Below are 23,041 nucleotides of genomic sequence, written 5' to 3' on the forward strand. Positions count from 1 at the left end.
ACTTGAATTGCATTACTGTTCACTTCCTTTTACTGAAATGGACTTTATTGATTAGGGAATTGCTCAATTAAATGCAAAATTATCTTAATTGACTTTTTCTGTGCTTTAAATTCATGAAGACACACTGCGTGTTTCCATTGTAAACGTAAAGAAATTTGGATAAATTTGTGTATCACTATGAAGGAACTATGAAGTTAAAACAATCGGTTTGAATAATTTTCATTGCATGCTACGGACTTTTTATGAATCTAATATAATTTCTAAATGTATGACGACGATTTACTCAGTCTGTTTACTTGCTTTGCATGCCTTAGGAAAGAGAACCTTTCAACTATGAAAAATTGAACAAGATTTTGAGAGCTTGCCTTTCATCTTAGATGCTAAATCAATGGCAATCACTGATCTACAGATTTGAATACGTATCGATTGACAACTTAATGCGCTCACTCATTGCTTATTGAGCAAGGAGTGATCAAAGAATCTTGATGTAGGTGAGAAAAGAAAGGAGAACGGTGGCACTAAGGCACACCAAATCTAACTTTGATTCATCCGGTCTGAGACGCGTGACTTTGCTTTATCAAAGGGGCAATTCAAACCTTTCTACGCCAAGAAAGCGAAAAGCATCATTCAAAAATTGAGAGAAAAGTAACGATAATAAATATTTCTAAAATATCTTACTATATTGTTTTGTTTTGAATCAGGAAACCTGACATGTTAGAGTAGGATTGTCCACACTTCAAGATCACTCAAATCAAAGAAAAGCTGAGGAGAAAACTCAAGCCTCTAGAAAAGGGACAAAAAGAAGGCCTCAAAAAGGCATTTGGCGGATCTGCATCTGATTCATCAGAGACTGAACCTGAAGATGAAACAACAAACTTGTGTTCATGCCAAGAATCATATTGAGTTCAGAAGGGATGAAGAAGACGTATTGAACCAACTTATGATCATTGTTTCAAAATTCTGTGAGAAGAACTTCATGCATCATACAAAAAACTTAAAAAGATGCATGTAGTTTAAGTTGGAACTTTCAAATTACAGAAAGAATATGAAATTATCTCAAAGATCATTCTGACGATTGACCAAGTATCCCACATGGGCCTACTTGTATGATATTGATGATTTAAACAAAAAGCATTCGGAGTTAACGTGATGAGCATGATGCATTAAAAGTTTCGACACACCTCAGCTCAAATATGATTTGAAGAAATATAAAGTAAAATAGAGCGCAACTTGAGGATGGATAATAGTGCCTTAGAAAATACTAACTGAGGCTTAAAGATGAAATTGGACTTCAATTACAGAGAAATTGGATGACCACCCCATACTTTTTCATCTAAAGCCAAGACTAGGAAGAGGCATACAATCCAAACCATTTAAGAAATCCTTTTCCTGGTGTTTGAGCTTTCATGGGCTTGCTTAGGACACATCTCATCACACTGCACTAGTTTCACCGTAGTTACAGTTAGGTGAGGACCAAATAAGCATAATCACTGCTAGCCACACATGCATTACCATTCTACTTTTCGATGAGAAGGACCCAAAAACCTATTTGGATCTAAATCTGACAATTTGATGATTTTGTAGGTGGGCTCCACCATAAGACCTTCATGAGAGCAAGGTACTTGCAAAACGGAGGCTCACAGCCTGCATAACTGCTTAAACTTGCGCTTAAAATAAATTCTTGAATTGCATTTTGATTATGTTATGTTTTTTTCTGATAGTTTCTTGTTTAGTGTTTAGTTCGTTTCTTACTTTTGTTTTCTTTATGATGATTTTCTTTGTTTCTTAAAACTTGGAGATTATGGCCAATGATAGCATTCTAAATTCGGTTAAAGGGAGAAAACTCGTTGATGGTTTCCCTCCCTCTAACCTCTTTTGTGATATAGCTTCTTTTCTAAATAAAAAGTCTTATTCCATTAACAAATTGGTTTTAAAATTAAGAACTTTTTTCTTGCTACAATTAGTCTATCTTATATATACGATTCCAAAGTCTCTATTATATCTTCAAGTTAATTGAAATCTGCGTTGACTTATCATGTGATTTTGATTTTCCGTTTTGTGGTTTGTCTTCCTATGTTAGAGAGAAGCTCATCTTCTCAATATCTAGAAATGATAAATCACAAACTAAGAACCTTTGAAGGTTGTTAAAGAGTTTTTATGCTTGCCAAAATTAAAAAAATAAAAAAGGCCAATTGATGCAAATTGAAAAGAAAGAATATATACACCGATAAGTGTATCAAAAATCAAAGATGTGTCGCAAGAGCCACATCCAATGAAAAAGGTCATAAAATAGTCCACATAAAGCAATTCTATCCTATCTTTCAAAACATTTAATAATTTAGAACGGACTCATGGGTTATTTGAGTTTCAAAGGCTGCATTCAAAATCCATGATTAGAGATCAAATTACTTGTATACTATTATAAGTATATTTTATTCTATAACAAAGTGGGTTGAACGGAGTCTTCTTTTTTATCCAAAATTTATTTTGAGTTAGACCTCTTATTTTGAAGATCAATTTTTATCCTAAAAATAAGTTCGACTACCGGTAAACAGGATCAGATTTTCTACCATTTTCGATTATGACATTATTTACTCATGATCTGTTCAAGATCTTTTAAAAATTTAATTCATCTTTAAATTTTCAATATGCTGCTTATGCTAAAAACAAAAAAAATTAAAATAAAAAACTTCGCCTCTTTTTTCTTTTCTTATTTTTATCTGTTGTTCTATTTTTTTTTGTTTGAGGTTTTCCATTAATCATCTCCATCTTTCATGATTTCAAATTCTTGCACCATCGTTGCCGTCGATACCTCTATTCGACTCGACGATATGATCCAAGTTTCTCTTCAAAATTTCATCGTTGAACTTTTGTGAGGCTTTCTATAACTCATCGTCCCGGGGACATCTTTATCGTCCTGGCCGATATATCGAATGCTAATTACAATCATTTTTTATTGTCGTGGTCCAGATAGAATTCTTCATCATGGCCGATGTAGTTTATCATCACACCTGGGCTGATAATACACTAGATACATCTTGGATGATCCACGTCTTAGTACATTTAAATCATTAAAATTGGCCCCAGACATCATATTGGATAATCTTCCTGGCTGGTCCATTGCGTACTAGCACGAACATGTGGCACAGATTTAAAATGTTTAACTTCGCCGGTACTATCAATTATTGTCCGCTACATCCTGGATGATACACCTAATCGGCCAGGCGACATGCTTTTAATGGTCGTCCGGCTTGTCTCCTCGGGATGATCACCTGGTCTAATCATCCTGGCCGATATCTGCATCTGGCCCGGACCGATCATACTGACTTTTCAGGACTCAAAGATCGGACAGAAATCGGAATCAGCTCAAGACTGGGTAGATTAGGATTGAGTTAGTCTGTAATTTTCTTTTTTCTTTCTTGAGTCAATTGTAATTATTTGAATTGACTGATGTTACTTGAGAGATTTAGAACTTGTGTTTTTACTCACATCATCCCGGATGATATTTATATCGTCCTGGACGATCGAGCTCAAAATAGAAGATCTAATCAGGATTTCTTAGTTAAGGCAGCCGTAATTAACCGATCGTCCTGGACGATACCTGTATCAGCCAAGAAGATATACTCAATACAGAAAGAATTTATCACCATGATCATATTAGGTATTCTATATTTTTGGAAATTGGCCAGGACGATCATGATATTGGCCTTGACGATATCACACAATTATGCCTAAATTGATCCAGGAATCAAGGAAATAATTAAGGAAGATTGATATAATCACATCATCCTGGACGATTACAGGATCGGCCAGGACGATCTATTCAAAAACCCTTAGTTGCTTCTGGACGATGAATATCGGCCAGATTAAATTAAGGGCGATGCTCTGGATTATTTTCCTCTAATTTGAATTGATCGGCCAGGATGGTTGTGAGATCGTCCTGGACGATCAAGGAAATTTTCAATCATCCAGTTTGCATTCAGGGCAATGCTCTGGCCGATCCTAAAAGATTTGTACTGATCGGCCAGGATGATAAAGTCGGCAACTTGAAATTAATGAGCCCCTTTGAAGCTCTTCTATTTAAAAGCTATTGTTCAACATTTTTGAACATCCTTGGCTGCTGTCTTGACCTGAGAAAACCTAAAGGAGAGAGAGAGAGGATCTTGTGAGGGGGAGCTTGTGAGGGGATTCACAAGGGTTTCTCCAAGCATTGTTCCACTTCTTCTTCCCTAGAGTCTCTTGTTTGGAAGGGTTAGGAGAGGCAAGTTTCAGCAAGTGATCGTGGTTCTCTGCCTGCTTCAAGAGGAAGCAAAAGGAGTTGGGTTCTCTGCCTTGCCTGGTGTAGAAAAAAGGAGGTGTTTTTGTGAGGGCTTCTCCGCCTAGCTGTAGGGGCTAAAGGAGAGTCACGTTGGTAGTACAAAACTCAGAGGGTACCTTCGGGGAGTGGACGTAGGTCGAGTTGACCGAACCACTATAAACCCTTGTGTTCTTATTTTTTACTGCTTCCGCGTTTATTTTCTTCCGCACTTGTTTTTGTGGTGATGTGGTTTGTGATAATCGTTCTTTTTTGCTTAAAGAAATTTTTAAATACCAATTCACCCCCCCTCTTGGTTAGCCTCAGGCCAGTTCTATAGGGCTTAACATCTTTAACAAACTTTCAAGTGAACCTTGGTCCAATGAATTTCAATTCATGAAGATCACATGAACTTATAAAATTGCTGAAATCTTGAACACCTTGAGAGAATTTGAACTTTTTTCCTCCTTACTTGTCTTTTTGAGATAAAAGGCAATTGAAGTCTCCTCTTATGATTATGGTCAAATCAGAATTGGAAATACCTTCAAGAGTATTCCATAAACTCCTTTTGTAGAAATCATTACTACCATATATTGAAGCTGTAAGCCAGACCCCTTTATTAGATATGTTTAATTCTCCTACAATAACTTGAGGAGATTTCACCAATGTAGAGAAATAAGCAAGATCCTGCCTCCAGGAAACCATAAGTCCACTTGAAAGCCCTTCTACATGAAATAAATAAAAATCCCAAAGCTTATCAATGAATTTTGTCACAATCCTTTCTATCAAAGGAGGATATCTTTTTTTCAGATAACCCAACAAAGATCAAATCATTATCTTTAATACATTCTTTCAAGTAGTGGGAGACTTCCTTTTTTCTAGCCCCCTTACAATTCCAAAAAATTATAGAAGTCATGATTGATAAGAATAGGGATTTCTCCCTTTCCTACCTTTAACAAATCCTCCTCCTTTTCTCCCATGAGAAATAATATTATCCTTTCCCAAGGATTTCAGCTCCTTCTGAAGTTTGAAGTTAGAGTTATGATGGGGTATACTTGAGTTTGCAAGTAATGCCTCAGGACTTACAAGAGTTCGCAAGCAACCCTTCCCATTGATGTCATTTGATGGAGAAACAACCTTCTCCATGTAATCAACCTAAAGGTTATTTTTGGCCAAATCGTCTTTCCCACTGAAGTCTTTAACTACTTCAATCTCTCCTGTTGTCATAACCGAAATGGAATCCATCGGATCCTTCACAACTTCTTTAGTAGTAGTTATTTTAATCAACTCTGTAGTACAGCCTTTTCCCTTTGAGTCTTCCAGATAAGTATTTTGCACTTCCTCTTCCAAAATGCTGAAACTGTTTTTCAGCCTTACTTCAGTATTTTTGTTCTCCCTCGTGGGACAGATGGTTTTAGATTCTGATACTTGAACTGCAATTGGTTCAGTAATCTCTCCTTCTTCAATGATAGGATTTGTTTGAACTGGGAGGTCAATACCATTTCTCTGCTTAAGAGCTGTTTTTCCCACTAATCTATTTTTTCTGAACTTGACCTGTATCCAAGGTCCTAGTTCATCTTGATTATTGTGATTATCTTTTCCTTGATTCATATTTCTCTCAATAACATTAGAATTTGAAGCAGCAGTTTTTGAAGAAGAATTATTGATTAAAGAACATTTGTTCTTTATATGACCCAATTTTCCACAATGATAGCATAGAGAAGAAATCTTCTCATATTCTACTTTTTGGAAGGATCTACAATGCATTCCTTCTATCCAAACTCCTTTAGGTACTTTCTTGTCTATATTTAAATGAACACAAACTCGGGCATACTCCCTTTTTCCCCATTTAAAAGAATTTCCATCAAGATAAATTGGAACTCCAATCTTGGAAGCAATTCTACAAATGTTTTACTCATCCCAGCAGTGCAATGGTAAGTAAGCACGGCATACGAATCCAAATAGGAGCTGTAAGTACTTTGAGGGATTCAGGTGAAAAATTGGGGGACCATTTATCCAAACCAATGATATTGCCTCCTATATACCAAGGTCCTCCTTCTAAGATTTCTTCAACTTCTTCCGACTTTGTAAAGGAACAGAGAATCCAATCAAGGCCCAAGGTTGTAAGATGAAAATTTTTGAATCTAGACCATTGCTTCCGAAGTTCTCTTTTGCATACTGGGAAAGCGATATTACTACCCAAAACTTTGATAACCAGAGAATTCCTCAGTATCTCAGAATTAGCATTTTCTAATTTAGAGTTCATAATAACAGAAATCCCGTCATCAGTAACAGGGGTAGAATCCATATCATCGTTAAGCTTGATGTGCTCGATCCTCATCCAAGCATTAACAGAACATACTTAAGATCCAATCTAAGCATTCATAGTCGTAGTGACATTTGAAGAATTCCCAACATTTCAAGATTACCAAACAGGCTTAATTGGTAAGTCTGAACAAGGAACCAAAGGTACCTTATTCGCAGAATGAGATTTATTATTAATTTCATTCGAGATATTCGCATTTATCACTGGCCACATGTTAGAGATTGCATTTGAACATCCAAATTTATTAACAAAAATCTTCATTTCTGATGAAGAACCTTCTACATCATTCAATTTCAAGCTTGAACGAGACTTCTCAATCCTTGGGGTAATGCAATCGGAATTAACCAAGATACTTTTACCCTTACCTTCTACAAAATCAACAACCTTCTTCATAGGAGCGTCACTAACCTCTTTGATAACTAGAGGTCTTGCAGTCGAACTGGGATATCCGTGATCTGCTTCCGAATGCGAATATGTCTGACTTCGGTCATCTTCATTTCTGATTTGTCCATCTGAGTCTCTAGATATGTTTAGTGCACCGAATGGAGGTCGGCGGCCATCCATCATCATCGCCAATAGCCAGCGATGAAGGTTGTAGAAAAACTGTGAATTTGAAAAATTTGAAAATCGGTTGTTTCTCTCTCTAGCGGCTATGCTGCTTGGGGTTGGAGACGCTTCCGGAGACATTCTCGAACCAAAAAATTTTATAATTAACCAATTAAAATTTTAAGGGTTGTTAAATTACTTGAATGGGCCAAGGCACACCCAGAAGGTTGGCAGGATTGGTGTTTTAAAAGATTTACTCTCTAAAATAGTCTTATAGAGTTATAAGAAAAAAATGTGCAAGAAAAGTAAAGTGCAGTAAGAAAAAATAAGAAAGAGCGCACCAAATATATAGTGTTTTGGACAATGAACAACATCCACTCCTCAGAGTTCTCATCTCTAGGTATTGCACTAAAACCTTGGTGAGGTTCAACTAAAAACTAAATCACTTTGATTTTACTCTAGTGCAGTAAAGAACCAAATCACTTTCACCTTCCTCTGGTATAGCCGAGAACCAATTTACTTTCATCGTCCTCAATGCAGTGGAGTTGTCGGCGATCTTTGGCCTCAGAAACTTTCTTCAACAAAGCTTCCTCAAGATTAACAAATTACACAAGGAGGAACCAAGGTAGAAGTTTTCTTGGAGCCCCCGTGTGAAATCTACTCTCACACTACTCCCTCATACAAAACTTCTTCTCCTTTCTCTCACAAGCTCTATGTTCTCTCTTTTCAAGATCTCTCAAGAAGACAAGCCCTCAGCAAGAACTCTCTCAAATTTTACCAAATAGATAAAAGACTCTTCAAAAAGAAATAAGAGGGCTTTAAATATAAGGCTAAAAAAATCCTAAAATTCAATTCAACCATCACAATTCATAAATATGATTAAGGATCATAAAGTATGATTAGTTATATTCTCCCTTTAACACTATATAATGGGCATTTCCCTCTATGATCAGTTCAAAAGTTTTTAATTGATTGTCCAGAACAATCTTAAATTCGTATAGTATGATTAATTAAATCGAATAACAACTCATCATGGATGAATCTGACGATTAATTATCATCTTGTTTGCCACTAAATTTGTATAGTATGAACTTATTATTGCACAATGCAATCAATAATCACAATTAATTTTTAGATTAATTATCATCTTGTTTGCCACGAAATCTGTATAGTATGAACTTATTATTGTATGATGCAATCAATATTCACAATTAATTTTTGATTCAACCGCTTAATCTTAGGGATTTAATTAGGTAAGATTTTTGAATATAATACATAATTATTTATCATACTATATGAATATAGCATATTTAAAATTTTAAAATATTTCTTAATTTTTAAATGGTGTCAGGGATTTTTAAATATAATATGTTCATCATTTATAATTGTCATCGTACGATAGGATTAGTTCATCTTAATCTTAACTTTTATTTTGTTAATTTCAGTGTTTTAATTATTTTTTGAATGAATAGATCATATAATATTGTCTAGATTGTCTAGTATGACTTTTTTAAAAAAAAAATTAAAATCTTATATTTCACTCCCTCCATATGAGTGTGCATGATTGTTATACTAACTTGCTTGCATACATCAATTTGTTTTACCTAGTCTTGAGGCATGATCCTTTGGTGGTGCTCGGTGATGTTGTACCTAAAATGTTAGTACACATAAAAAATATATGCAATAATAGCAAGTAAGAGAAACTAGATAAAGTCCAATAATATTTGTTATCATCAAAATATAAGCTCGGGCTAATGGATTACAACACTGCAATGTATGGTTCTAGCTTCGAGGTGTTGATGGAGTTGCAGCGCTGATGTCTGGGGTATTGTATGCTACTTCATGCTTTTCAAATTTCACCTTTTGTCTAAGACAGTTTTGTACAAAATTAACTAAGATAAATTTTATTTTTTGAATTTTTTAGATTAAAAATTAGTATAGTTTTTTCTTAATAAATTCCCCCAAGCTTAAGCTTTTGCTTGTGTTCAGGCAATGTAGTTGCGCCTTTTTTATTAATTCATTATTCCAAATAAAAATTGGTAAGTTAAAATGATTAAAATGTAATATAGTGGTTTAGCATTTAGATGTAAATTATAATAATCAAAGTGTGGCAATTTTAATTTAATAAAACTGAATATGGCATCCTTAGGTATCATCTTTATATATATCTAAATTGACTTCATCTACCGTAAGTGTAAGTGCATGTTGACTACTAATTTAAATTGAATTGTTTATCATTTAAAAATTGGTTATACAATAATCAATTTGACTTTCATTTATAAACCTTCATATATACTAAATTACTTACATTATCCTTTTTAAATTAAGTATTATAATTCTTTAGGATTTATAGTTCTCTCTCTCTCTCTATCTCTCTCTCTCTCTCTCTCTCTCTCTCTTTGCTTCTACTTGTTTTCTTTCCAACTTTTTATATTTTATTTTTTTCTTTTCATTTTCATGAGTACTAAAATAATAATTTTGAATATGTGATTAACTTTATTCCTTTAAGTGATCAAAATTATAATTATGTAAGAATTCTTATAAGTTTACAAATTTTATATTTGAGTTTATAATAAGTTTTAAAATAAATCTAACTACTTTATTTTTCTAAACATAGTTATTTAATCTTGTAACTAATGGTCAGTGCTTTGGTGCTATAATAATTAAATTCAATGCAAAGTGTTTACACAAACACTTTTCTTAGTTGTTTATTAAGATAATTACATTAGGATTTTTTTATTCAATTAAATACCTATAATTTTCTATTTTACTAAATTTTAAGTAATTTTTAATTAAAAAAAATTAAATTTTAATTGCAATTTTTTTTTTGGTCCAACGAGTTGTCAAAATGCAATTAAAAGAAGACATTATAGTAGTTAAGCAAATAAGAAATTTAAGATAACTGAAATATTTAGCAAACATCATAATTAATAAAAATAAATAAAATTTAATTGAGTGCACAAAAAATAAGAAAAACAATACTATAAAGGCTATTAGAATACACTATAAAACATTAAAAATTTTGGTTGTCTGTCATCAGAGCTATATTTTTTGTCTTCAACTAGACTATGCTAAACATTTATATTCATGATATGCCAACTCAGTGATGGTCCTTAAAAGGTCTATGTCCCCTCCCAAATAAAGTTCTCACATACAAGTATTAACTTTAAAACTTTGGGAAGTCTTTTGTCATAAATCTCTACAACACTATAAGAAAACACCTTAGTAATAGTGAATGGTCCAGACCATTTAGACTTAAGTTTAAGAAAGAATAATTTTAATATTTTAAATGAATAGCAATACCTCTTATCCAAGGGTGAATTCTTTCTTAAGAAGCTTACCATCTTGCCTTCTTTTTTGTTTATTCCTTGTACATCCTAGCATTTAATATGTTTCACTTAAAAACTCTTCCAATTCATTTAATGTTTATTCTATCATTTCTTTAAGATTGAAATTTAATTCTTCTATAGTCTAAAATGCTTTATTTTCTTATCCAAATGAAGGTGATAATCTTTTTTAAAGACTAAGTAATTGGGACAAATTCCAATAGGGGTTTTAAAAATAGTTATATGGTCCAATAATACATCATCCAGCCTTGCAACCCAATCTTTCCTATTATAACACACCATTTTCTCATAAATTATTTTAATATCCTTACTACTTAATTCAGCTTGGCCACTAGTTTGGGGATGATAAGTTGTTGCAATTTTATTTTGGATACCATACTTAGTTATTACTATTTCCTCTCTTTTATTACAGAAGTGACTTCCACAATCACTGATTAAAGCTTTAGGTATTTCAAATCTATAAAAAAATATATTTCTTTAAAAATTTAAGTATTACTTGAGCATCAATTTTAGTGGTTGCCACTCCAATCCATTTGGATACACAATCTAAAACAAAATAACTATACTGGTCATCCAAGGGATTGCATAAATGGACCAACAATATCAATTCCCCAAGAATTAAATAATTCAACTTCCAAAACATAATCTAAGGGCATTTCATTTCTTCTAGTGATATTGCTTACTATTTAACTTTCATCACACTTTTAACATAATCATGGATATCTTTAAATAACGTAGGCCAACAAAATCCTATTTGAAAATTTTTAGAAGAATTTTAAAATGCTCCAAAATGTGAGAAATTGTTATTATCTAATTATAGGTTTTATTTAATCCTCAAGGACACATCTTCTAATGATTTGATAGTTACATTTTCTAAATAAATTAGACTCATCCCAAAAGAAATGTTTGAATAATATAGAAAATATTTGTCGGATAAATATTATAACAGTCATAAGCAGCACTAGTTTATTTACATGTTAGTAGAAAACTTCTTCATGGGATTAACACTCTCTTAATTACTTTATTACTTGATTGATGTTATGTATATTTATTTATTTAGTGGGTATTGGCATATCAAAGAAAACCTAAGCATACCTTGACCTATAGCATAAATAAAATTCATATACCACGCCCATGCTCTCTATAATCTCCATTATGTTTTTGGTGTGGTTGCTGGGGAAGTAACGTACATTTTAAAAATTGATCTATACTATTGAATTAGTTACTTATTCAGTTCTGCTTGTATTTTATAACTTGTATCCAACTTATTATTTTGTTTATTTTTTTTTAAAAAGAAAATGTTTTTCTATTTGTTTTATTTTACTTATGTTATTTAATTTTTTTCTTTGTTTTTGCACTTGTAGTAGATCTAGTATTGAGCTCCTATTGATTGAATTAGAGATTGAGAAGACACTTAGAAAAATTAAAAAATCTGAAAAGACCTTCGCTTTAGATATGGTTGAACTAGTTCAAAATTAGGATAATCTTAAACCTCTTAGGTACTATGATAATCCTATAGTAGATAAAATTTACTAATGTATCAATAGACCTACTATATGAGCTAATAATTTTGAGCCAAAACCCACCATAATTCAAATGGTTCAAAATTCCATATTTTGGAGAGCTCTTATTGTCAACAATGATGTTGTTTGGCTTCATTTATTTCCATTTTTTCTAAGGGACAAAGCTAAAATGTGGTTGAATTTCTTACCCCCAGGCTCTATAATCATTTTGAATGAGTTGGCACATAAAATCCTTGCTAAGTATTTCCACCTTCCAAAATTGTCAATCCTAGAAAGGACATCATATATTTTTTCCAATTTAAAATAGAGTATATTTATAAAATTTGGGAGAGATTTAAGAATATGCTTAAAAATTTACACATCAATCTTTACCTAAATATTTGGCGATTCAAGTTTTTTATAATGGTTCGGCAGTATCCCTTAGGTCAATAATTGATATTGCGAATAGAGGCTCTCTAATATCTAAGCCATTTGATGAAGTTGATGCATTAATTAAGTAAATGATAAAATAAATAATTTTCAGTGGCCTTCTGATAGGGTGCATCTAAAGAGAATAGATGAACTTTATGAATCAGATGCCTTATCTATTTTTGCTATTGAGGTAGTTGTTATATCAAAAAATATGGAAAATTTTGAAGTTAGCTCATGATCTATGTCACATATAATTTTGGAAGACCAAGATTTTAGTTATATTGGATAGAATTGTGCTCAAGGGATTGAAAATATTAATAATTTTAGAAGATAAAATAATACATACTATAATACTTATAATTCTTGTTACAAAATTCGTCGTAGGTCTAACAGTAATTTTTGTGGTGGCAATGAGTGGACTGCCAATTAAATAATTCAAGGAGGAAATCAAAATAATCCTAAAACCTTGTAATAACCTTTATACCTTCTCATTTCCCAAGTTTTAATTAAAATAATAAGAACAGAGATAGGTAGACACCTTAGGAAGAGGTAGTGATTCAATTGAGAACTCAATTGTAAACTCAAGCTGATTTAATTAAAAGCATAGAAAAATTATTAGGATAACTCACAATCTCTTTTAGTAGTAAACCTCATGGAGCATTGCCTAGTAATACTGAAATTAATCCAAAAGAGAAAGGGAATGATCTTAATGCAGAACACTTGAGGAGTGGTAGCGATACAACTTAGACAAAATGAAAAATCTAGGAAAAGCCAGTTGAAGACTACAAACTTAGTACTACATTGGAGGTAACCCAAATCTATTAATGTTAGATTTTAATTTTATAGTTAAAATATTTCATTTATTTGTGTAATTTTGAAAAATATAAAATACTTATGAATTGTGTCTTATTAAGTATGGTTTTGATTAAAATAATTACATGATATATATTTGAGAATTCACAAAAGTTATAAATTTTAACCAGTGTTAGAGTGCAAGGGCTTAGAGTGCCATAATGTTTTCTTATTAAGTTAAATCAGGCATTGCTATGCTTAAATCTCAGGAAAATTGGGATTAAGCAATGTTATAGTGCTATCTATTTAAGAGTTATACTGCTATTTCTACTCATACAATGCTACTCAACGTAGCACCATGGTTCCAAATTGATAGTGGCTATAGCACAAACATATTATTTTTAACATTGTTGCATAATGTAACTATTTCCATATTGATTATTAATAAAGCACCATAATATTACATTTAGTTTCATAGCATTAGGTCAAAATCATGATTAGATTTATTGTGTTCTAGTAGTGGTCTTACCCAAGTGCCACAACGCTATTACGTGTCAAACAAAAAAATGGTTCCTTGGTCAAAAAGCTGATAGTCCATTTTTTATTCATGCACTGTAGCACCATATGTTCTTGACTCATGTTGCCATTATCAATCTACAAATTTTCATTTAGTATTCTTTCCAGAGTTCTAGTTGTACCCATCATAGCACTGCAGTGCTAGTTATATTTATAAATATGATGTGCAAGTGTTCATTTTCCTTTCATCAATGTCTTAGATTTTTTTCTTCCCTAGTTTTTATTTTTGTATTCTTAGTGTTATAAATCAAATTAGTCAATGGCTTATAGTTTTGGCTACCAAAAAGAGGGCTACCTCCTCTTTTGATAAAATGTGATTCATTTATGGCAAGGCTAAAGAGTGTTATGCATGTCTTTTTATGAACAAGTAATTCATACTTGAGTTAGGGTTATAAAGTCAGGTGGCACAAACTTGTAAATATATAAAAATTAGGGATGGAAGACTATGTGTGAGGAGCCTTATGCTACATTGGTAAGCTAAGTAATGTCAAAGAAGATTAGCATAATAAAATGCTTTATTTGGGGAAAGTGGGTGCCTTTTGATCTCCCTAGCATTAACCAAATTTATAAACATAGAGATATAGAGGATGAAGACTACAAAGATTTTAGTATTGCACCCATTAACCATTAAAAGGTTTTGAGATTGTTTCTTGGATCCATGAGTGGGGCTGTTTGGAAGGAGAGGGATGGTAATATAATCAATATTTTGGCAACTTATTTGAGTCAAGTTTGTAAAGTTTAGCAATATTTTATCTCGGATTGTCTTTTGCCTAGTAAAAATATTAGTGAAGTTATCTTGGACAAAGCTATTTTAAATAACACAATTTAGGTGGGGTACTCGATCATTATAGGAAAACTGATTCTTTCTTCTCTTATGTATATCATTAGAGACTCTCATTTTGCAGGTTTAGAATGTCCTTATCTTATTTTATTCTTTGTATTTAGTTGAAGATTTAGGTGATTCTAATGAGGAGTAGTGGTTTCCTATTTTTCTAGCACAAAGTAGAAAATTGAGAGCTTTAAAAGGAATAATATAAAGGAGGAAGCTAGTACTCGTGAGGCCTGATTAACGAGTCTACCTATTAGAAGTCGGTTGAATTCTCAATCCTATAGAACTTTAAGGGAGCGGGTGGCAAATTTGAGAGAGCAAGCTGATAGATTTTTTGATTTTTGTGATGAGAGTAGGTGCTGTTAGGCTCATTATGTTAATATACGAAGAGATATTACCACTACACTTCTAAGTTCAATGAAGTGTTAGCGAGAATGTTTAGAAGAAGTCCATTTATAGAAAATCAAGATCAACTTCATTTTCCTGTTGCCCCTATGTATGACCCTTTTTTTTAGCACTCGTATGGTGATGGTGATGACGATGCTGAGGAAGAGGATGATAGAAATTTTGAGTAATGTTTCTTTATTTTGTTTGGTTTGTTATTGGCTTGCTCGTAGGAGAGAGATAGAAGAGAGTGGTTTGTGTTGGTTAATTGTTATTGTAAATTTTACTCTTTTTTTATTTTTATTTATTTGCTTTAGGAGTATCCTATTGATGTTATGGTTGGCTATGATAACAATAGATGATGTTGCAATGCTTATGAGTAGGTGCTAGTGCATCATGCACTAGAGTTTTTATTATGTTATCAATGCCTTATGCACCTTTCATCACTTTAAATGAAAAGGCATGTTTATAGTTTTTATTCAGATCTATTTATTCTTATAATTATTATATTACTTTATTTATTTTGTGTTGTAGTTCAATTAACAATTAAGTAAAATTTCCACCATTACTTAATTGTTGGAAATATTCTCTAAATAGCCCTTGCACTTTTATATATATATATATATATATTTATATATATATATATATATGTTTGTGTGTGTGTGTGTGAAAAACATGAAATCAATAGAAACAAAGAAAGAAAGAAAGAAATGAAAAGAAAAAATATGATTATTTCAAAAATTTGGTATCTAAAGAGGCTCAATTACTAAAGTATTCTAATTACCTAAGTCAAATAGGAGAACATAAGTAAACTAATAAATGTGATGGTTTATTAATAAACTTCTAATTTAAGTACAAGCACAAAAAATTCTAAATAGTATATTTTTCATATCTAAAATTAGTAGTCAACATTGCATTCATAATTGTAGTAGATAATTTCAATTTGAGCAATAACAAGGATGATTGATTAGGATAATTTCTTTTGATTATTTAAATTAAAATTACATAACCTTGATCATTCCAAATTACTTCTAAATGGTGAATTATTTTCTTACATTTTAGTATCTTAAATTGTCAAGTTTTAATTAGGCTAGTAAGCTAATCATTATGTGATTACACCCTTACTTGAGGACAAATAGAAGTTTAAGCTGGGGGATTTTATTAAATGTAAAATTTGAAGCATTTTGCTATCTTATATATCAATGAAATATAATTTTTAGTTATTGTTGTAAAGGAATTTCTTAAGATAAGGAAAAAAAAAACTAAGTATTGAACTAGTGCTACAGTGCTTCAACTGCTAGTGTCGCAGCATCCATAATGCCACGGCACCAGTTTAGGACATCGCAACATCGATGCCTTTGGAAAAATAATAATTAATTCAGTACCTCATAAGAGACAATGTTAGCACCTCAACAATTCTTAATTTTCCAACACTTGAAAACAACATTGCAATGTTAGTCTCAGGAATGTGAGTGCCAGAGTAATAAACTGAATAATATTAAAGCATCGAATTACACATTTAAGTACCATAGTGCCAAGTATCATGGTAGAATAACTACTAAAAAGAGTAGCTGCATCGACTCATCCAAAAACCATATTGGTTTAGCCAATAAATTAATCGATTTAGTCCAACACTGTACCAGATCAAGCCCAATAGTGCCAAGGTGCTAGTTCATTTTATAACTCTGCAGCGCTAACCTGTCATGCTTAACGACACCTGAGTCTATTTCAATACTAGTATAAATAATTTTTTTAGTTTATTTTAGTATGGAGTTCTATAATTTTGTGTGTGGGATAGCATTTTTTGTGAGTCTTTAGGGCATAAGTGTACAACCCTTAGAGACAAGTCTAAGGGATGCCAAATGAGAAAAGGATACTTTATTTGGGAGATAATCAGTCTATCAATTATAAGCAATAAAATATTTTGAATAAAAAGAAGTGTGGAGAGCGTATTATTCTATCTAGGTGATATCTAATTTCATTTATGCTCTTATACTTTCTCTTACATGCAATAAATGAAATATATATATATATATATATAATTTCCATGATTGCCTAATTTTTTTGTTTTGGACTAAAGATGTAAATCCTTTTTAAATACTAATATATAATCTTATTTTTTGAATAAATAATGGATATTTTCAATGACTCTCGCTCTTAATTTAATACATATAATGTCCATGTGTGTAGTTAAAAATCATTGTGAAATATTGCCTCAATGGAGGAATATTGGAATAATTAGGATTATTAGAATGTAACTCTTTCCTGCTTAGAGATCAAATGTTTATAGCTCTATGTTCTATGGTGATAAAATAATAGTTAGAAGGCTATCAACCTATTTTTATATCCCTACAAACTTGACATAAATCTAGGAAAGCATTTGTTCTAATCCACATCAAACATAAAAGAGTCTACTTTGGAAAACTTGGGTAATTCAGAGTCATTAGTCCAAACATTTAATCATCTAGTATCTTTTCTTTTCTTGTGCATTCCCCAACAAAGACAAAATCTCAACCCTTATTTTACTTTAGTAGGATAAATATTATAGCTACAGTAGGTAGCACTAGTTAATTTGCATGTTAATAAAAGACTTTCTCGCATGATCGACACTCTCTCAATCATTTTATTACTTTATCAACATGTACACTTACATATTTAGTGGGTATTGCATAACAAACAAAACCTAAGCATACTTGACCCCAAAGCATAAACAAATTCACAAATAATACCCATGATTTCCATGAGTGATGCATGACAATTAGAAAAATAAGTAAAGTTCACATTTTACTCTATCAAGGAAGTTGTAGAAATAGAAAATTAGATATACTACACATGGATTTGTTTGGATATGTTAGCACAATGGGTTTATAAGGTAAGCAATATAGGCTTGTGATTATAGATTACATAAGATTTACTTGAGTCAAATTCATAGCAACTAAAAGTGAGTATTTTAGGTAACTCAACATATTTTTAATATCGATTTAATAAAAAATAGGATGTACCATCTCCACCATTCTCAAAGATCATGATGCCGAGTTTGAGAATGAAAGATTTGAGTCATTTAGTTAATAATTAGGAATAAACATCTTTTTTTTATTCAATATTAAGCCAAGATCTAAGCCAAACTATGTTTATCAAATAAATGATTAAGAAATTAGATATAGAAGCAAGGATGCATAAGTATGTATACCCTCACGAGCCTTACTACCTAGTTAGATAAAGACCAGAATGACAAACCCATTGATCAAAAGAAGTTTAGAGCTTTAATAAAATTGTTATTATATTTGATTGCAAATATGCCTGACATCATGTTTAATGTATGTTTATTTGTTAGGTTTTAGACTAACACCAAAGAATCAAAAATGATTGCAGTGAAAAAGATTTAAGATATCTCATAAGGATACTTAAGTCTAGGTCTCTTGTATCCTTGGAATAATACAACTTTTAAACTTATAGGACACTGAATTCAAATTTTACATGGTGCAATGTAGTTCATAACAGAACATCAAGAACAAGTTAACTTATTAAACATTAGGAAAACATATAATAAAAATAATTTCTTGCTCTAAAATCAAATAAAATATGGTAAGATGGTGTAGATATAAGGGTTAAACCTATCACTATATGTGGAGTATCCTTTGCCTCCTGCTGAGTCAGACTAATTTTAAGTTATACTAGGTCTACACTGACAACTAGGATAAACTCTCTTTGATCTCCTCCTACTAATTCATCTCACTATCTCCCTACATATCTACCTCCACTATAGTTTGAGGAAGCCTCACTTATTGGCCTAGATGGAGTTGGCTATTGTCTCTAGCTCTGGCTTCCAAATCTACATTCTAGCAACCTTAGTAGACACTGCATAAATTTATGACCAAATTGGCCACATCTGGAACACTTACCCATATACAAAAAACATCTTCCTGCATGCCTTCATCCATAAAATCCACAACTAAGTCACTACTGATTGAAACAAATCCACCTACACTTACAACACTTTCTCACTCTTAAAATCAATACCCACAAACCTAGATGTCTTCCCACTAACTATGCTTTGGGAGGGCTCCCCTCTTATTCTCTTCTTATTAGAATCCCATCTTTTCTAAGCTAACATCATATCAATTTCCACAAGACTGGCTCTATCAACTATTTTAGAAAAATCATGGATATGAAATGGGGTTAAAGGATGCCTGTGACTATTGGCTTTTAGCAAGGCTATCATAGGATTATTTGTAATCTAAAACTTGAGAGGTTATAATGAATGTGGGGAAATTTAAGAAGAGTTTTGAAGATGTTGGATGTTCTTTAGGGTCAATGGATTTATGATTGAGGCCGTATAAGGAAGAAGAGAATTATGTTGAGAGATAGGAGTAAGTTTGAAAAAGAAAATTAATGACTCACTAAAGCCCTAAGTGATCAACCACCATACTTCATTCGAGAATAAAGTGGCCATCAATTCTATTCACACCAAATTTACACAATCAAAAAGGTTATTTTTATTCAATGAATCAAGAAGTACAAAGCAAAGTTCTATTTATGTGTCATTTCTAATGTTGGACAACTTTCAAAAATATTAGCATCTAATAAGATATTATTATAAGGATTGATGACTTATCTTAGTATAAAGAGAAATAAAATAATTTTAATTCTTTCAAAAATAAGAAAATTTAAATAGGCCAAATAAGACATGAAGAGTAATCTTCATATTAAATAATCTTTAAAGCTTTTTTACTTCCAGATTGTTAAGCTCTCCTACCTATCAATAGATCTTACATTAAGCATCTTCACAACTTTCCATTGATTTTAGAGAGATTATGGGTCATCCGTAAGTTTTCATAAGATGTTGTATTTGATTAATGATTCAAATTTTTATGTAATTCTTTGAATTAAGACCTTGTCATTAGTCTTTGTATTGGTGCAACATTAGAATCAAATTTTTTTTTAAATGCTAGTTATAGCAAGATTCTAGAAAACAAAAAAAAAAAAAAAAAAAAAAAAAAAGTAAATGGAAATTGGGCTATGTCATAACACATCCAAGCCAAGATCTAAACTTAGATGCTCTCCATGGGTTTTTAATATTTACCATTTGATGCTCTAAATCCAAGACAACATTAGCTTGTTCGTCCATCTACTATTTCCCATTGTCATATGATTTCTTACGATATAGATACATGTACCTCTTTATTTCAGATGAAATAATATATTATAATGTTTTGGAGAGAGGAAATGACTTATACATATTAATGTCCACTAAATCACCCAAGGCTAACAAAGATAGGTTTTGGATAAAGATATCTTAGATAAATTTGGCCATAGTCTATAGTAATTTTCCAATTTGGCTAGGGTCTCATCACATACACAAGTTTTGAATCCAAGACCTCTTGATTGGTAGCTAAAGCCTCCAACCAATATTACAAAATGAGCTGAATACGTTCGTTCATTTTTAATAGTGAATTAGGTGTTGGAGGATCCTAAAGAAGTAAAATTTTACACATGGATTAATGGAAATTTCATACATAGAACACACCAGGTTTGGGAATTCTTAGGGCTATTTAAAATTTATTGAAATCATTAGAAAATTAGAGAAATTGAAGAATGTAGACATATTGTAAATGTGGGTTAAACCGTTTTAGATTTTTTATATTTAAGTATTTTATATTTTGTGAATTTATATAATTTATTTTATTATCTCTATTTTTTCTTCATTTAGTAGATTTTTCTAATTTTAATTGTTTTATTATTTCATTTAATAAAACCTAAAATCTAATTAAACTCTAGCAATGGTTCTATGCATTCAACCTTCTTAAAATTCCTGCCACAATATGGAGGAACTTATAGATAAAGCCTCATGAAAATTGAAATTTCTTTGGATGATATTTATTGGATTATAATTAAAAAAATGAAGTAAAATTTTTAGATTTTATTATTTTATTTATTTTATTTTGAGAATTTGACTTTTAATAGGATACAATGGAGAAAAAAGATTCATGTAGCCGACCCCACGTAGTGGGATAAAGGCTTGATGTTGTTGTTGTTGTTGTATTTTATTTTATTTTTTAAAATTTTAAGAACTTTATTGTATAATTTTAGCATTCATGTTGAGTTAGATATATATGTATTTCATATTTTAAAATTCCTTGGTCAGCAACGATAATCACTACAGGAAAATCACCCATTTCCGGCAGCCTTTTCCGGCGGTAATTGAACCTTTTCCGGCGGTTTTGTAGTTTTCCGACGGTTTAATTACCACGTGTAAAAACGGCGTAGGAAAATGAATTCCGGCGGTTTTTTCCGGCGGCAATTTTGTCCGGCGGCTTACCGGCTTTAATAACATAATTTTTCCAGCCAATGAAATCATCTTACTTCGCCCATATGATAGTACATCTTCAAAGCTTTATCCAATAAATAAAATGAAATCTTGTTTTAACACCTTTCTTAAAGTTAGAGTAAACTTCCAAGAAAGGTTAATATATTTACGGATTAAAACCCAACAAACGGGTGATGGCTTTCTTTCTCCTTCTCTATAACAAGTTGCTGAAAATCATAGAAGATTTTGTTAGAGTTGATAGACAAACCTATCCAACTGCAGAAATTATCCAATGATTTTTTTAATTTCTTTGGTAGCCTTCAATGTAGCTTCTGAAATATGATCACGTCATCGAAGCAATAGTAAGTGAGATATGGAACGCCCATTTTGAAGAAATCCGAATTCCCAATTCCATCACCTTTGTTTGATTGAAGGCATTAGAAAGTTAATTGAGCACAAATGATGAGATAAGGAGAAAATGGGGCACCCGGTTGTCTATAAAGCCACGATTGACCTTCAATCCATTTAGATAAAGCTACCATTTATAGAATGGAGAATTTGAACTTTGGAAATAAATTTAAAATCAGCTTAGAGAAGAAATCTTGGAAAAACTGAAATAAGGCAAAAGCTTTTCCCAAGGTTGTTCCAACCCATGGAATCATAGGCTTGTTCCATATCAATTTTGAATCCCACAAAGCCTTTTTGAATAGATTAAGAATTCCTTAGTTTATGTATGTTTATTCACTACAGGAAAATCACTTTTAATTACCGGCGGAACCTTTCGCAGCGGTCAGTTTTCTCGGCGCTTTTCGGCTGGATTTTCGCGGTTTTTTCACGGGGCTTATTTCCTACAAAATTTTTCGGCGGCTTCTGACGGATTACCGGCGGCTTTCCGACTGGCTTATTTCCCCGCAAAAATTTGCGACCGCTTAATTTCCCACAAAATTATCCTCGCGGAATTTTTCCGGCGGCTTTCCGACGGATTACCGGGGACTTTCTAACGGCTATATTTCCCCGCAAAATTTTTGCGACGGATAATTTCCTCGCAAAATTTTTCCCGCAAGACCTTTTCCGGCGGCTCTTCCGATTGGATACCCGGCGACTTCGAGAAACTTATTCCGACGGTTTTCCGGCGGCCACATTTTCGACAGGCTTTTCCGGCAGCTTTTAAAAATTAATAAAAAAATGAATAAAATTTTAAAACGATTTAAATGATTTAATCAAAAATTTTTAAAAAGTTAAAAATAACTTATAACTTAATTTTCATCTTAAAATTAATTATTTAGTTATTTTTTATTTTTATTAAATATTATTTTTTATTTTAAATTAATTAGTTTTAATTTTTTTATAAATAAGAGTTTTTTTGTTTATTTCTATTGGTGTGATATAGTGTTTTAAATAATAAATATTTACAAGTTTAAACGTATTTTCTTCTTCTCAGCAAAGCGGTTCCGTCGTTTTGAAATTCCACGTGAGTGAACTGCTGTTCGAACCTTCGCCTTGCACGCTGGAGCCCGGAGGACGCGCAGGAAGCGCTGCACGCCTGCGGGGAGCCGCTTGGGGGGAGCTGCCCGGAGCGTTGGAGCGGGGTGGCTAGCCGGAGCGCCGGAGCGGGGGTGGTTGCCGGAGCGCCGGCGGGGTTGAGCCGCCGGGAGCAGGGTTGGCTGCCGGAGCGGTTATTTTTTTTTTACTGACGGTTCAAGACC

Source organism: Dendrobium catenatum, unplaced genomic scaffold (assembly GCF_001605985.2).
Source record: "Dendrobium catenatum unplaced genomic scaffold, ASM160598v2 fragScaff_scaffold_546, whole genome shotgun sequence".
Taxonomy (NCBI): domain Eukaryota; kingdom Viridiplantae; phylum Streptophyta; class Magnoliopsida; order Asparagales; family Orchidaceae; genus Dendrobium; species Dendrobium catenatum.